Below are 14,873 nucleotides of genomic sequence, written 5' to 3'. Positions count from 1 at the left end.
CAGAAATTATGGTGTATTTGGAATCACCAAGTTCTGCGACATTTCTGGGCATTCGGTTGAAAGCCTTACGCTTCCAGCTTATCGAATGGGTTCCGTATAAAAGGACATTTGAAGGAGTGTTATTGCGGTGTTTAAGACCAGAAGAATCCATTAAAGTAATGGAGGAGGTTCATGGTGGAATCTGTGGGGCACACCGAGCAGGTTTAAATATGCGATGGGCTATCCATCGTATGGGATTTTATTGGCCAAAGATTTTTTATGATTGCATCAGATTTGCTAAGGGATGCCAGGAATGCCAGAGACATGGTCCGTTAAATCATCTGCCAATAGTAGAATTGCAAACGATGGTTAAGCCATGGCCATTCAAAGCCTGGGCGTTGGATGTAGTTGGGAAAATTTATCCGACCTCATCGAAGCAACACTCATTCATTCTGGTCACGACTGATTACTTCACCAAATGGGTAGAGGATGTTCCTTTAAAGAATGCGATGCAGAAAGAGGTAATCGAGTTCGTGCTTAATCACATCGTGTATCGGTTTGGAATTCCGCACACTCTTACAACCGATCAAGGGTTGATGTTTACTGGGGAAAAATTCGTTGAGTTTTTGGCCGAATTTAACATCAAGTTGCATCACTCTTCACCATATTTACCCACAGGCAACGGGTTGGCTGAAGCAGCGAATAAAATCGTTATTGGCATTATCCGAAAAATGGTAGAAGAAAATCCAAGGAAATGGCACACGTTGTTGTCTCAAGCATTGTAGGCCCACCGAAATAGTAGAAATACTTATACTGGATTTTCCTCATACCAATTGACGTTCGGGCAAGATGTTGTGTTACCTGCAGAATTTGTTGTTTCTTCACCCAGAGTGACTAATACTATAACATGTATCGACGAGGCGTATGCACGAAGGATGTGGCAGCAATTGGAAGAAGTGGATACGGATCGGTTAAACGCTTTGGATCAAGTGGTTAGACAGAGTGAGATTAGGGCTAAATACTATGGGAAAAGAGTGTTCCCAAAGGTTTTTACAGAAGGAGATTTGGTCTAGAAGACAATTCTGCCCACCTACAAGAAGGTGGATCAATTAGGGAAGTGGTCTCCCAACTGGGAAGGTCCTTTCATCATTCATAAAGTAATCAAGAATGGAGCTTTTATTATCATAAATCAAGAAGAAAAGCTGGTACATGAGAATATTAATGCTAAGTATCTGAAAAGGTATTACCCTGCCTTTTTAGGACATTGTCATTAATTCTTATGTTTTAAATTTAAGAACCCTCCAAAGGGTTCGAACCTATTAGTAAAGGGTTCTCTATTGATCAGAAAGGTTAGAGGTTTCGTCCCAACCCGCAGAAACCATTTCAGGTTCTTCATCCAAGAGGTCGTCCAAATCCAAGCGGTAGCATTCCCATTGATCCTGCATGTCTTGAAGATCTTGTTCGGTTCGGGCCTTCATATCTTGCAGGGACTGACTCTCTCGTTCAGCAAGGACACTCAGTCTGGAGAGTGTTGATCTTTGTTGGTGGAAAATGTTGTTCCAACTGAGATCTGGGAGAATGGCAGATACATGATGGTTTATCATGTCCAGATAATGATCAAGATCAGATATACGAGTGAGTATGTCGGTGAAGGATTCGTAGCTGGTGGATATACGTTCCATTAGTCGGATCGTACGATGAATGGTTCTCCTGCCTCTGCCGGAGAACCTAAATTTAAAATCCAGTTGTTTCAGAACCTATATCATATCTTCAGCATGATGACCTTTGGGATGTTTTCCTACTAAGAATGGTTGGAGAGAACCTTCTCAGTTGGAAGAAGGAACGCGAAGGCGAGGAGAAACCATGTTGAGTGAAAGAGAAATGATGATGAAGTTTGCAGTAAGAGGTATGGAGTTTATATAGATGTTGAGATATCTAATTTAGGTGGTTTATTAAATAGGCAAGAAATATGGATCTATGTTTATGTTAGACTTAGTATAAGCGCAAGAAACATAGGATCTATGTTCTGAAAATAGGAAATTTATAAATTAAGTCTGGAACTCTATACAAGTCGTGTCGGGTTACATAGAAAGCAGGGCTCTTAAAGCAGTCCGGAGGTTGGTCCACTTTAGTTCTGATTTTTATGGCCCGCCGACGTTGGTAAGCTTCCTGGTGTCTCTGGACAAGTCTCATTTGTATAGTTGTCTGGAGTTGCTCGCAGAGACTTGTTTGATTAAGACAATGTGCCTCAACCAGACGACTCCCTTCCTGAATGCTATCATCCAGGGACTTCAGTTGTTCTTGGAGGCGTCTAAGTTCTTCCGTCTTTTGGGAGATCTCAGTCACTAATATATGCCGCATTTGTCGGAGTTCGTCCAGTTTGGCCTTAGCAAGATTAAGGTCCTGATCGACCTTCTTCAAGTCTGCCTTAAGATTGGTCGGATCAGCAGTCGGCTGAGATGAAGTGGCCTCGGATGATGGGGGGTGGATCAGAGGCAGTTCGGCCTGAAGTTCGGTGATTCTGGTCATCATCCGATCAAGGACGGGGGAAGCTCCTGATTCCAAGGTGGGTTGAACCAACAGGGTTATTGCGACTTAAACTAGTGCCGAGAGGTCAGCTATATTAAAGTCAACAAAAGCCAAGTCGGTGCAGCGTTCTACAATAGCTCTGATGGAGGTCGGGAGGTTTACTCGAGCCAGAATATTCATCTCCTGGGTAGCCTAAAGCAAAAAGAAGATAGTAAGTTGGGGAGACATGGTGAACTCTTTACGATGTAAGGTTAAAGTTTACCTGATTTAGGGCGGCCGTGGCTTCGGAAGGGGCCATGAGTTGGAACGCTGTAGAGGCACCGTAATGAGTTGTCGGGCCAGCAGTCAACTCATCCCCTGGTTGAAGGTGATGGGCGACAGCCAGTTCCATTCCCTAAACAAAGAGTGTTAAGCAAAAACGGAGGGAAAAAAAAAAGGATAAGAGAGATCACTGACCGAACCCCTTGGGGCAAAATTGACGGAAGCCTCGCCTGACTTCGAAGAGGAGATTTCCTCTATATCGTGAGGCGGTAGGTTTGGTTGGACTGGTTGAGGAGCAGCAGGAGGAACCTCATCGATTGGTTGAGCGGCTGGTTGTAAGGGTAGCACGGCAGCAGCTTGGTCGGGTGGTGCCACGACTGGGTCGGGCAATTCTACGACCTGGTCAGGTTCGGGTACCACCGCAATTACAATAGGTTCCTGTTGGAATAAATTGCAAGTGTCAGAGGTTCTGTAAAAGAAAAATATGGAAAGATTCTAATAGTTACATGTGATGGTTCCGCAACTTGATCGGGGAAAGCAACGAGTCGATCGGGCGTAGCCGCGATCACAGTCGGTTGGTCTGCGGTCGAGACCGAGGTCAACTGGTCTGCGGTCGGGACCACAGTCGTTTGTTCTGCGGTAGGGACCGAGGTCGGCTGGTCTGCGGTCGGGACCACAGTCGGTTGGTCTGCAGTCGGGACCGAGGTCGGCTGGTCTGCGGTCGGGACCATAGTCGTTTGGTCTGCGGTCGGGACCGAGGTCGGCTGATCTGCAGTCGGGACCATAGTCGGTTGGTCTGCGGTCGGGACCGAGGTCGGTTGGCTGGCGGTCGGGACCACAGTCGGTTGGTCTGTGGTTGGGACGACAGTTGATTGAGACGAAGTCAGATTGATCGGTGATTGCGCCGCAATTGGCTGAGATATGGTCGGTTGATGTTCGGTTGGTTGATGTTCGGTTGGTTGAGAAATAGATGGGGCAGTGGTCGGCGGCAATGAAGGACCCTCTGAAATAGAAGATTTTAAGTTAAGAAAGGTTTGCACGGAAAATGAAATATAGAAGGGAACAGACTTACCGAATTGTTTCCTCAAATATTTTGGCATTCCACTGGTGTCAACTGGCAGAGATGCCAAATATTCTTCGATAGCCTGTCTGTCAATGGTAGGGGTGACCTTCTGCTTTTGCTTCTTTGCCCCAGACTCGCCTACAGCAGGAGTCTGCCTTTTTCTTCTTGGGGCAGTAGCCAATCGAGGAGAGCCAAGCGCCAAGATAGGAGGTGGGGCAAGTCTCCCAACCAATTGGTCGGTCGAAGGAGCAATCAAAGACCAGGTAGCCGACCACCAAGTAGGAAAAGTTTCGGTCGCTGAAGGTTTTAGGCAGAAAAGTAAGTATGAGTGGGAGGTGATGTAGTCAGTGAGATGGGAAACGTAGGTCGGGATAAGCTCGGGAATCACTAGCCCGTCTGGGCTTTGAGGTATCAGATGAGGTCGAGCCAGTGGTCCCGGAATGCCCTGATAGCAACCAAACTGTCGGGCCAAAAATTGGGGTTGATAATTGTAAGTATAAAATAATCTGCGGTTTTTCTTGTCCGACCTCCTACTGGAAAACAGAGATCGGGGTTTCATGGCAACATCCCAAGAAAAAGAATAGGTCGGATAAGGAAGAAGATCGGGATGAGTTTGAGAAGGAGATATGTCGGGGTTAAGTTAAAAGAGATCAGTCGAATATTGTATCAGAGTTTCGTAGACATAAAAGCGGGAATTGCTACGATCCTCAGTTAGAATTTGGGTAATAACAGGGTCGGATGGATATAGATAGGAAGAATTAGGGGTTAATCTGGCTAAGGCATAACCAATGGACCTGTATGGGTTTGGAGCGATAGGAAGTCGGCCAAAGAATGCAGAGGGGAAGTACAGACGGAGCCACAGTTCTAGGAACCAGAATGGTCCCGAAGCTGCAGTGTCTACCTTTTTGGTGTCGGTTAGAGGGGTGCTCACTCGGGTTAAACCCTAAAAAAGGTTAGCTAAAAAAAGGGTTCCCAACGAAAAAAATTGGCCGCAGGCCAATTGAATAGCCAGATCAACTTGTGAAGAGAGAACTAGTTTAGAAGGGGAAAGAATGATGTATCTGTAAAGAAAATAAAAAGGATTCAATCAGCACATCCAACTTAAAAAATACGTACGCGATTAAAAAGGGAGAAGATGTACCTGTAGAGCCAGAAAAGGAGGAAGGCTGTACGTTCCAGTTCAGAAACAGGGGTGCCTTCCTTACCCTCGTATTTGTTAACAAAATTGGTCCAACCCCTTTCTTTTTCAGGGAGCTTAGCCAAGGCCCAACCAGCATGGTTGGGTAAAGGTTCTCGATCCTCAAAAAAGACTAGAACAGGATCGTCGCCTACGATTGGCAAGTGTGCAATGGCGGCCACGTCAATCAGGGTCAGCCCGATAGGACCAGCAGGAAGGAGAAATACACCCATCTGAGAATGCCAAAAGGCCGCCATCGCAAGTAGGGCCTTGTCGTAAAGATAAAGAGGTTGTGTTGAGAGGAGGATAGCTTTGTCAATTCCTTGGTTCTTCCATTGTTCTTCAAAGTGGGGGAGAAGCCTCGCGTACCATTTACGATAAGCGTCTTTTGGATCAGTGAGGTGAGTTCTGATATTGTCCAAAAGACATTCTGGCTTGAACGCAGCATTGTTAACGACGATTGGAGAAATCTGAGAAATAATGGATCTCATACGATCAGCGTCTGCAGTAGTGGTGCAATAAGGGCGTATGGTAGGGGTGAGAACCCTCGAAGCCACAGAAGGTACTGAGGGGTCAGCCCCATCTAAAGGAAGAGCGGGGACATATTGGTTAGCCATTTGCGTAGAGGTGAAGAAGACGAAGAAGAATGAAGTTTCAGAGGAAGCAGTTGGATGAAGAAACAGAGAAGGATTTTCAGAACTTTGAATGCGTGAGTTTGAGAAGGGGAAGGAAGGGTTTTACATAAACCCCTTGATTTGACGCGGAGCAGTGTAACGATCACACTCTGCAAACCCCTAAACGTCACATCTCCCGCAGTTCAAGGAGTGACGTTTCGGCGTTAGGCGGGAGGAGGCAAGTTGGTGAACATAAAAAAATGGTAGGTAGGGTTTTTGAGAATGGGCCTACCAAATTAGGTTAAGATTCATTCAAGTTTAATGGGCTTTCAAAAGTCCGAATATAGCTTCCTCGGGAAAAAGAAGATCGGGTGCGATCAGGTTAGACACTGAGTTCAGGTGTGACAAGGTCGGATGCAAGGATTGGATGTGATCAGGTCGGACACGGAGTTCGGGTATAACAAGGTTGGGTGCAGAAGTGAGACGGAGTAAGGTCGGACAATGAGGTCGGGCGTGGTTGAGTCAAGCTCAAAGATCGGGCGTAATAAGGTCGGACACATAGGCAAAGCGGTATGAGGTCGGGATTGAAGGTCGGGTGCGATAAAGACAGACACCAAGTTCGGGCGTAATCAGGCCAAATCTGAGGTCGGACATGATAAGGTCTGGTATGGAGATGAGGCAGGATAAGGTCGGGCGTAATAAGGCCGGGCACTGAGGTCGGACATGAACAAGTCGGGTAAAGAAACAGCAGATATGCAGGTCGGACGAGAGAACAGTTTTTTATAGTGGAGGGAAGTTTCAACCGGTGAGCGGTTTTGAAGGTTCGACTTGGTGGGTCGGTTAACACACGTGTCGACAGAAGAGAACTTTCTGGGCGGTTGACAGCGGTTACTGTAACCGACCAGATGGCGGTTCAAACCGTTTCTTTAAAGGGTTTTAAATAGGTCTGTTCCTGACCTAAGAAACCATCTTCAATCGACATCAAATTCAAGAGAATTGCTTTTGCGGATCACCACTTTATTTTCCAGTCTTTAATTTTATTTTTCTATTTTATTTATGTATTCTACAGTGTTTAGAGATTCCTAATCTCAGGCACTAATTATATCAAATTCGAAGATATTTTCCTATTTTCGAATTTTACTTTTTTATTGTTGAAAAAATGTATCAACAATTATAAGTTTATTAATTTTTTATATAGATAATATTGTTAATAATTTTATATACTATTTAAATTTTAATAATATTTAATACTTTTATTTTATTTTAAAATCTAATAAATTTAAATGTTTAGTAAAAAAAATTAACAATGGAAATTCTGTATTGAATTAAAATTAAATTAATTTATGAAAATTACTTTTAATAGAAAAAGTTTTATATTGTGTTTTATATTTTCTTTGTAATAAACTATAATCATTTAACTTATAATTTTAAAATAACGTGTTATTTCAAATTTAATAATAAAAATACTATATCAGTCATAACTATGAAATCATTTCAGCGACAATTTTAACACAACATAATAAACCATTTCATATTTGATAATAAAAACATAATATCAATAATAATAGAACTAGAAAAAACCATTCTAACCATAATTTTAACGTAATAAGTCATTTCAAATTTGATAATAACAAAATTATACAGAATCAATTGTAGCAAAAAGATACTGCAGGGTAGAGTATAACAAATCACAAATACAACATCAACCAGTCAATTGCAGTAACCAAAAAACAATCTGGATATGAAATTCTGTCAAATACTCCCCAAATTTTGCTTTCCCTTCAAATAGTTTCCTTCCAAAATTAGATATGCTATAAACAGGGGACCACAAAAAGTTTAACCTTTGCACTGCTATTAAAAAAAAATACAGAGATCAGTCAAGATGCAGTAGAGTAGAGAATGGATAAAATTTTTTGGAATATCTTTGAAAAAGGTAAATTTGCTTCATTATTGTATTTTACAATTATTTATCTATGTAAAATTTATTCATTTATTTATTTTTACCTTATCTCAAATTGTAGCTTGCCCCGTGATCATCTCAGTATAAGCTTTTCCTTGACAACTAGCCTATAATGGCAGGGAAGAAAAATCGCAGTGATAGTGAGCGTAACACAATAGTTCAATTTTTACTTAGAAATCTTAAGAATGGCAAACCTGCTTTTGGAAAAATGGTGGAGGCACAAAATTTTTTTTTCATATTCTAAGTGTACTGTCAGTCGGTACTGGAGGGATGCCAAAAAACAATTGGATAATGGCGAAGTAATTTACTCAAGCTATAAAAAGAAAATGTTTTTAAACCAAAGAAAGTGCTTCCAAATTATGAGTTGATTGCTAGTATTCCCCTCAAAAAAAGAAGTTCTATTCGAAGTATGGCTGCATCAATCAATTGTTCTAAAAGTACTGTTTGGGGGTGGATTTCAAGTGGAGCCTTAAGAGCATATACAAGTGCTTTTAAACCAGATCTGACAGCACCAAACAAGTTATTCAGGCTACAATTTGCACTTGAACAACTTGTTTACTCTTCAATTGAAGAAGCTATTCAATTTAAATGCATGGATAATGTCATCAACATAGATGAGAAGTGGTTTTATATAACTAAAGGTTCACATAGATTCTATATGACTCTGGAAGAGAAAGATCCACACAGAACATGTCAAAACAAGACATTTATTACCAAGATTTATGTTCATGTACGCAGTCTCAAGACCACTATATGGGGCTGATGGTTTGCTGATTTTTTATGGAAAAATTGGTATCTTCCCATTTACTTACAAGGAAGCTGCAAAAAGAAGTAGTAAAAATCGGGCAGCAGGATCCCTAATCACCAAGCCTATTCAATCAATTACAAAGGATGTTACTAAGGTTTGCTTAATTGAGAAAGTAAGTATACTACTATTTGAATTTATAAAACATTAGATTGCACTAGTGTTCATTCAAACTAACACAATCCAACTTATTCTATTTTATTATATGCATTTGCTAACTTTGAAAAGATTGAATGTGTCTATTATTTATTTTTCAATATTTTGACAGATTATCCCAACCATAAAGAAGAAATGGCCAGCCAACATGACAAAAAGAATCTATATTCAGCAAGATAACGCTAGACCACATATAAAAAATGATGATGCCGATTTCAGAAAAGCTGCCACAAGTGATGGATTTGACATTATTTTAGTGCAACAACCTCCCAACTCTCCAGATTTGAATATCAACGACCTTGGATGGTTTAGGACTATACAAAGTATTCAGATTGAAAAGGATTGCTCTAACGTGGATGAGCTAGTGAATGCAGTGGTGTTATCATTTGAAGAATTGACAGCAGAAAAACTAAACAAAGTTTTTTTGAGCTTACAAGGGTGCATGATTGAAATAATGAAGAGTATAGGACAAAATAAATACAAAATTCCACACATGAAGAAGGATGCACTTATTAGGCAGGATGCTTTGCCTAGACACCTGAATGTAACCAAGGATTTGGTGATTAATTGTCTCATATACCTCATAGACAAAGGAAAAGAAGACTATGTTATGCTATTGCTGTCCGGACTTGGATTTGAGGTTCAAGATGCAATCATCTCTCCCTCCTCAATGATAACTCTTTCTTGACTAAGCAAACAATGGCTTTTTTGTGAACTCAGAAGTATCAATATTTTATAAATTTCACTTTCTTTATTTTTATTTTTAATTTCTATACTGCTTTTAACACTAATATCTCATTATGCAGATGTTTCTATAAACAATTGAGTTTATGGGTCCTGGCTTGGCTATTATTGGTTTAAATTATTAATTTTTTTTTAACACTTTCTTAAAAGCATCTAATCATTGTGGCTTTCCAGTGAATCTTTAGGTTGATAAATTATTAATTTTTTAGCAAAATAATTGGCACTCTAAAGCCTAACTACTAACATACTCCGGTGTACTACATGGTAAATTCCTAATTTCATCTAAAACATTATTGTAGATTATAAATTGAAAGGCTATGTGTAATTGCAATATGTCAGCATTCTTCTTGTTTTTAATCAGTTATTTTCTTTATATATATATTGCATATCACATTTATCTAATGCAACGAAAGAGCCTAAAATCTCATAGAAGCAGTATATTGTGAATAAAATTTCCATGTGAGAAATAGAGTTCGTATATCCCAAAATCAACTAAAAGAGCCTCAAATTGCAAAAATTAAAAATAAATTTAGGCATAATTTCTCCAATCAGAAAAAAAAGCATAAATAAGTAAAGATTATTATTATTCTCACAGAGTGAAAATTGACGGGAAGTAGAGCAATTGAAACTCCTCCACGATTGTTAAAGGTCGTTTGAACATCAATGGTGATTCTGGACAAAATGAAGATCAGAATCCACCCAGACTTTGATATCCTTGTAAATCAGTGGAGGTATCAGTCACATAGCCAGAGAGGCTCACCTGGTCATCACCAAGCAGTGTCGCCACTGATGCATCGGAAAAATGAATTTCAGGAACAAACTCACTATATTCAACCGTCGAAACCACGGATGGAAAAGACAATCCGGTGGTCTCGGAATCAAAGTCGATTACTTCTCCCTTCGACATCCTCGGCAGCGAGGTGGTGGCGACTGACCAAGACCCATAAAAAATTGGATTAGCGGGGTTAGAATCCATGGCGAAATCGACTACGGCTTTCTTTCGTTAGGAAGGAGAAGAATTGCGAAGTCGACTAGAGTTTTTGTTGGGGGAGGAAAAAGAATTGCAAAACTGTTAGAATTTTTATGATTTAATTATTTGTTTTACTCCTATTATGTGTTTGGGTGGATTTGTTTATTTATATATTAAAAATAAAATATTTTATATTAATAATAGAATAAAATAATTAATTTTAATGGTTATTATTAATTATATTTTGATTTGATAAATTTTACTTAAAAAAAAAAAAAAGGATCATTTAAGGTGAGACAACAAAAGAAAAATGAAATATTATCATTTCATATGGATAAGAGACGAAGGGGAGGGAGTATATATTATTACTGTCTCCATGGCTTCGGAGACGAAGTCATCTCGAATTCCGGCGATCCGATTCAGCTGCCCGAGAACTCCCTTCTTTCTCCAGACACTGGCACCATGAAATTCTTGCTTCCAATGTTCCAGGAGCACATAGAGATCGCCATCGGACCGTTGATTCCCTCGGCCTTCCTGGACGGTCAGGATTCGTCCGACAACAACTGCACTGCACTGCTCTGTGGACTCCAGTGGTGGCGTTTTCGCAGTGGATGGATCAAGGGACCAACGCCAAGTTGATTGAAGAGGCGTGCGAGTGAGGAGATCAGGAGGTGCATCGAGAAATGGAAGGACTTGTACAAGAGAGGGTCTTCTACAAGGAATTTGGACGCTTATTTTTGCTGACACTTCCAGGCCCACATATTTAATTTTTAATTCATATGTCTTTTACAAAGTATTTTAAAAATTTTTAAATTAAGCTAAATAATGTTTCAATTTTTTATAAGAAAACATCCGTCGAATTATTTTTCTTTTACTTTATTTTCATTACTTTTACAATTATTTATTTTTATATATTTTATTATCTAATAATATATGAATAATATTCATTATATAATATTATATTTTAATTTTAAAACATTAATTTATATAAATTATAATAATATTGTATATTTTTTTATATTATCAAATATTAAATTATTCGAATTTGTAATAATGGTATTTAAAAGTCCGAATAATTCAAATAAATTCGGATTAATATATTGTCAGAATAATTTTTCATTTTCAATAATTTTTTTAAACAATCGTTGATAAGAGATTGAATATAAAAATCTAAAAAAATTTAAATATTAAAATTGGATATAAAAAAGTTTGTATTTATATAATAAATTATGATAAATTTAAATTTTTAAAATTCTAACTTTCAAAATTTAACTTATCATTAATTAAACAATTATGTATTTATTACTTCCTTCGTCCCCGTTACGGTGTCTCTTTTGCTGTAGACAATGAGAATTTATGAGGAGTATAATCAGTAAATAATTAAGAATATATTAGTGAAAATAATAATATTATAATAAAAATAATTTTAAATTACAATTAAGATAACTAAGCAGCATAATTTAGAAGGAGTATAGTTTAAGAATGTATTACCGTAGACAACGAGAATTTATGAGGAGTATAATTTAACAAATGATGTCTCTATAATATATTATAATGTTATATATGAAATGCTCTCCATAAATTGACGATGCCGTCTTAAGTAAGGCAATGCAAATACCTCAACTATCCCCGGGACCAATAACTTGGAGCAACGCACGGAAATTTCAAAATCAAGTTTCAGTCTTGACAACTAAATTGGACGAAGAAAATAAATTCAAAACACAAGCATGAAGACCTCTTTCGCCCTTCCTAATTACAATCAAACCAAGTCGAGATCAAGACGAACTTTCGGAATGTGCATTTTCGTTGCCCCACTAGAGGAGTTCAATGAATGATTTATTTAATGCTACTTGAATTTCTTATGTGACTAGAGGAAATTTCAAGAAGAATTAAATATTATTAATTTTTCAAAAAAAAATATATAAATGGTGGTGGATTTCCAAGACGACATAAATAAGAGTGGATTTTCAAGGTGACATCAATGAGAGATGATTCCCAAGATGATATCAATGAAAGTAGATTTTCAAGATGACATCAATGAGAGTAGAATTTCAAGATGTGGATGCATTGAATCTAGCATGTTTAATAAGTTATGTATTAATTTGTTTCACATATTTCCTAGATTGAATGTAATAGTTTCTAACTTTTGCATTTATTTTTCCTTGTTTATAAAAGGGAAAAATTAGATGTTGTTGATGTTATTTTTCAACCAGCAATAAAAAATAAAATCTGAAAGAAATTCGAATTTGACTACAATAACATCTGGAATTTATTCATCGACACCGTACGAAATGTAAACTAAACTAGATACATAGAGAAAAATAACAGATGATCTCCAAAGCAATTTTCACTGAAATTGATGCAGATTGAAGATGCCTTTTACCACCCGTGAACCGCTTGTTTATATGCCCTCTAAATAAGTTATCAGATCGTGCACAATCAGTTATAACTGACGGAGAAACCCCTTTCGTGTTTACAACCGTCTAAAAAATCGTCTTCGGTTGCATTTATACTAGAAACCGTCTGCTCGAACAGACGACTTGAAAACATCTTTACCCGTTCGGACGAATCACAAACCATCACCCGACTAGATAAATGTCCGGACCGTTCTCCGACTGAACCCACCGAACAACCAAGCGATCGACCAACCGACCAATCAAGAGACTGACTAGTTGCTAGATAAAACGACCAACTGGTCGCCCAATCAAACGACCAACTTCCCAGCTCTTGCAAACGACTAAACCACTGTCCGACCAAACGACCGACCAACCAATCGATCAAACGATTACCTAGTCGCCCAATCAAGCGACCAACTGACTGGCCTTTCAAGCGATTGAACAACCGTCTGACCACACGACCGACCAACTAATCGATCAAGCAATTAACGGGTCGCCTAATCAAGCGACCAACTGACCGGCTTTTCAAGCGACTGAACAACTGTCTGACCAAATGACCGACCAATTAATTGATCAATCAATTAACAGGTCGCTCAATCAAGCGACCGATTAACTGGCCTTTCCTTCAAATGAGCCTTAGAAGCCCACTTCCCATTTTTGGGTTTTATTTGTGGGCCCAACTGTTAGAATCTAATCATAGACCCATAAAAACCCTAAATATTTTAACAATTTGCCTCCTCCCGTCCGACTCCCTACCGTCACTTCTCGATCAGTGTGAGATGTGATGTGGTCAGGGAGTCTGTTCATCATTACATTGTCTAATCATGGGGTTTTATAAAAATCCCACTTAAAACCCCTTCGTCTTCATCTTCTTCCTTACACTTTCTAATCACTCTATTCTTTTGCGATCGCATTTCCTCCTTCCTCACTCAAGCTTCGTCCTCTTTCAACCATGGCCAACCAGTATGTTCCTGCCCATCCCTTCGATGGCTCTATTCCAGAAGTCCCCTTTGTTTCTTCTGTTGTTCTTACTCCCACTCTTCGTCTTTATTGTACCTCCTCCGATGACGCTTCTCGCATGAGGAACGTCATCTCTTCTGTAACTCCCTTAGCCATTAACAACCCTGATTTCAAACCTGAACGCATTTATGACCACATCAAAACACACCTTACCGATCCCAAATATGCCTTTCGTTCCTGGTATTCCAAGCTATCTCTTGTTTTTTATGAACAATGGCGACGACAGGGGATTGACAAGGCCATTTTTCTCTCCACCCAAACCCTGTACCTCCATGATAAAGTCCTTCTAGCCATGGCGGCCTTCAATGCCCAATTGGGCATTTTCCTTCTCCCAACTGGCCCGATTGGCCCAACCTTGATGGATGTGGCTATGATCACCCATCTCCCCGTGGTTGGTGACGACCTTATCTTGGGGTTGTTGGACGGGCAGGAACCGGCACCAGACCACGAAGGCTGGTTGCTTGTTCGCACCCCTGAGAAGGATCACAGCTGGACTAATTTTGTCATCCGCCACCAGGGTGCTGAAGGTTCTCCAGTGACCGCCCTGGAGCACACTACCTTTCTACCATTCTGGCTATGCAAGTACATAATCTCTTTCACTTGACCTGTTTTATATATATTTATTCTGAGGTTTGAATTATCCTTATACCTTTTCAGATATGTAATTCTTTCCTCCTCCAAATCAGTTTTAACTTCGTAAGTAGATTTAGCCATCCACCTGGCCAGTGGTCGCTTCTTTTTTTTAGGGACCTTCTTTTTGACCAATTTGTACGAGGGTTTATCCAGAGTCGGCGACCGCCTTCTAGACACTAAGAGGGTGGACACAACCGCCTCTGATCCTTTTTGGTTTTTAGAACTTTGGCTGAGACTTTATTTCCCAAAAGCATTTTTTTGGTCGGCTCCCCATATCTCCGAACCCCCATAGGTCTCTTGGGTTAGCCCTTGCTCAACTAACGCCTAATTCTTCTACAGTCCACCTTTCCGACCCTGTCATCGCGGCTATTCTTTCAGACGACCGCAACAATTCAACATTTTTTGTTTATGAGACTTACGTTCAGTACATCACTGAAATTTTTTGACCTTATTCGGATACCAACTATCCCCATCCTTATCCAGACCCCTTGCCTCATCCGACCTACCCCCATTCTTGGGACTCAGCCTTCAAACCACGATCTCTTTTCTCTAGTCCTAAGTTTGAT

General features: G+C 39.6%; 1 long non-coding RNA gene across 1 annotated transcript; it reads right to left on the bottom strand.

The window, feature by feature from the left end:
* Nucleotides 1-7,374: 7,374 nt before the first annotated feature.
* LOC127249330 (uncharacterized) lies at nt 7,375-10,247 on the bottom strand. Its single transcript, XR_007838294.1, has 4 exons — nt 10,049-10,247; nt 9,882-9,960; nt 7,628-7,690; nt 7,375-7,474 (listed from the first exon to the last, which is right to left on the bottom strand). It is a non-coding gene; the product is annotated as an uncharacterized LOC127249330 (long non-coding RNA).
* Between the last annotated feature and the right edge of the window lie 4,626 nt (nt 10,248-14,873).

Source organism: Andrographis paniculata, unplaced genomic scaffold (assembly GCF_009805555.1).
Source record: "Andrographis paniculata isolate CXL003 unplaced genomic scaffold, ASM980555v1 Contig35END, whole genome shotgun sequence".
NCBI classification, from domain to species: Eukaryota; Viridiplantae; Streptophyta; class Magnoliopsida; order Lamiales; family Acanthaceae; genus Andrographis; species Andrographis paniculata.
This window is presented reverse-complemented; position numbering and strand designations above follow the sequence as displayed.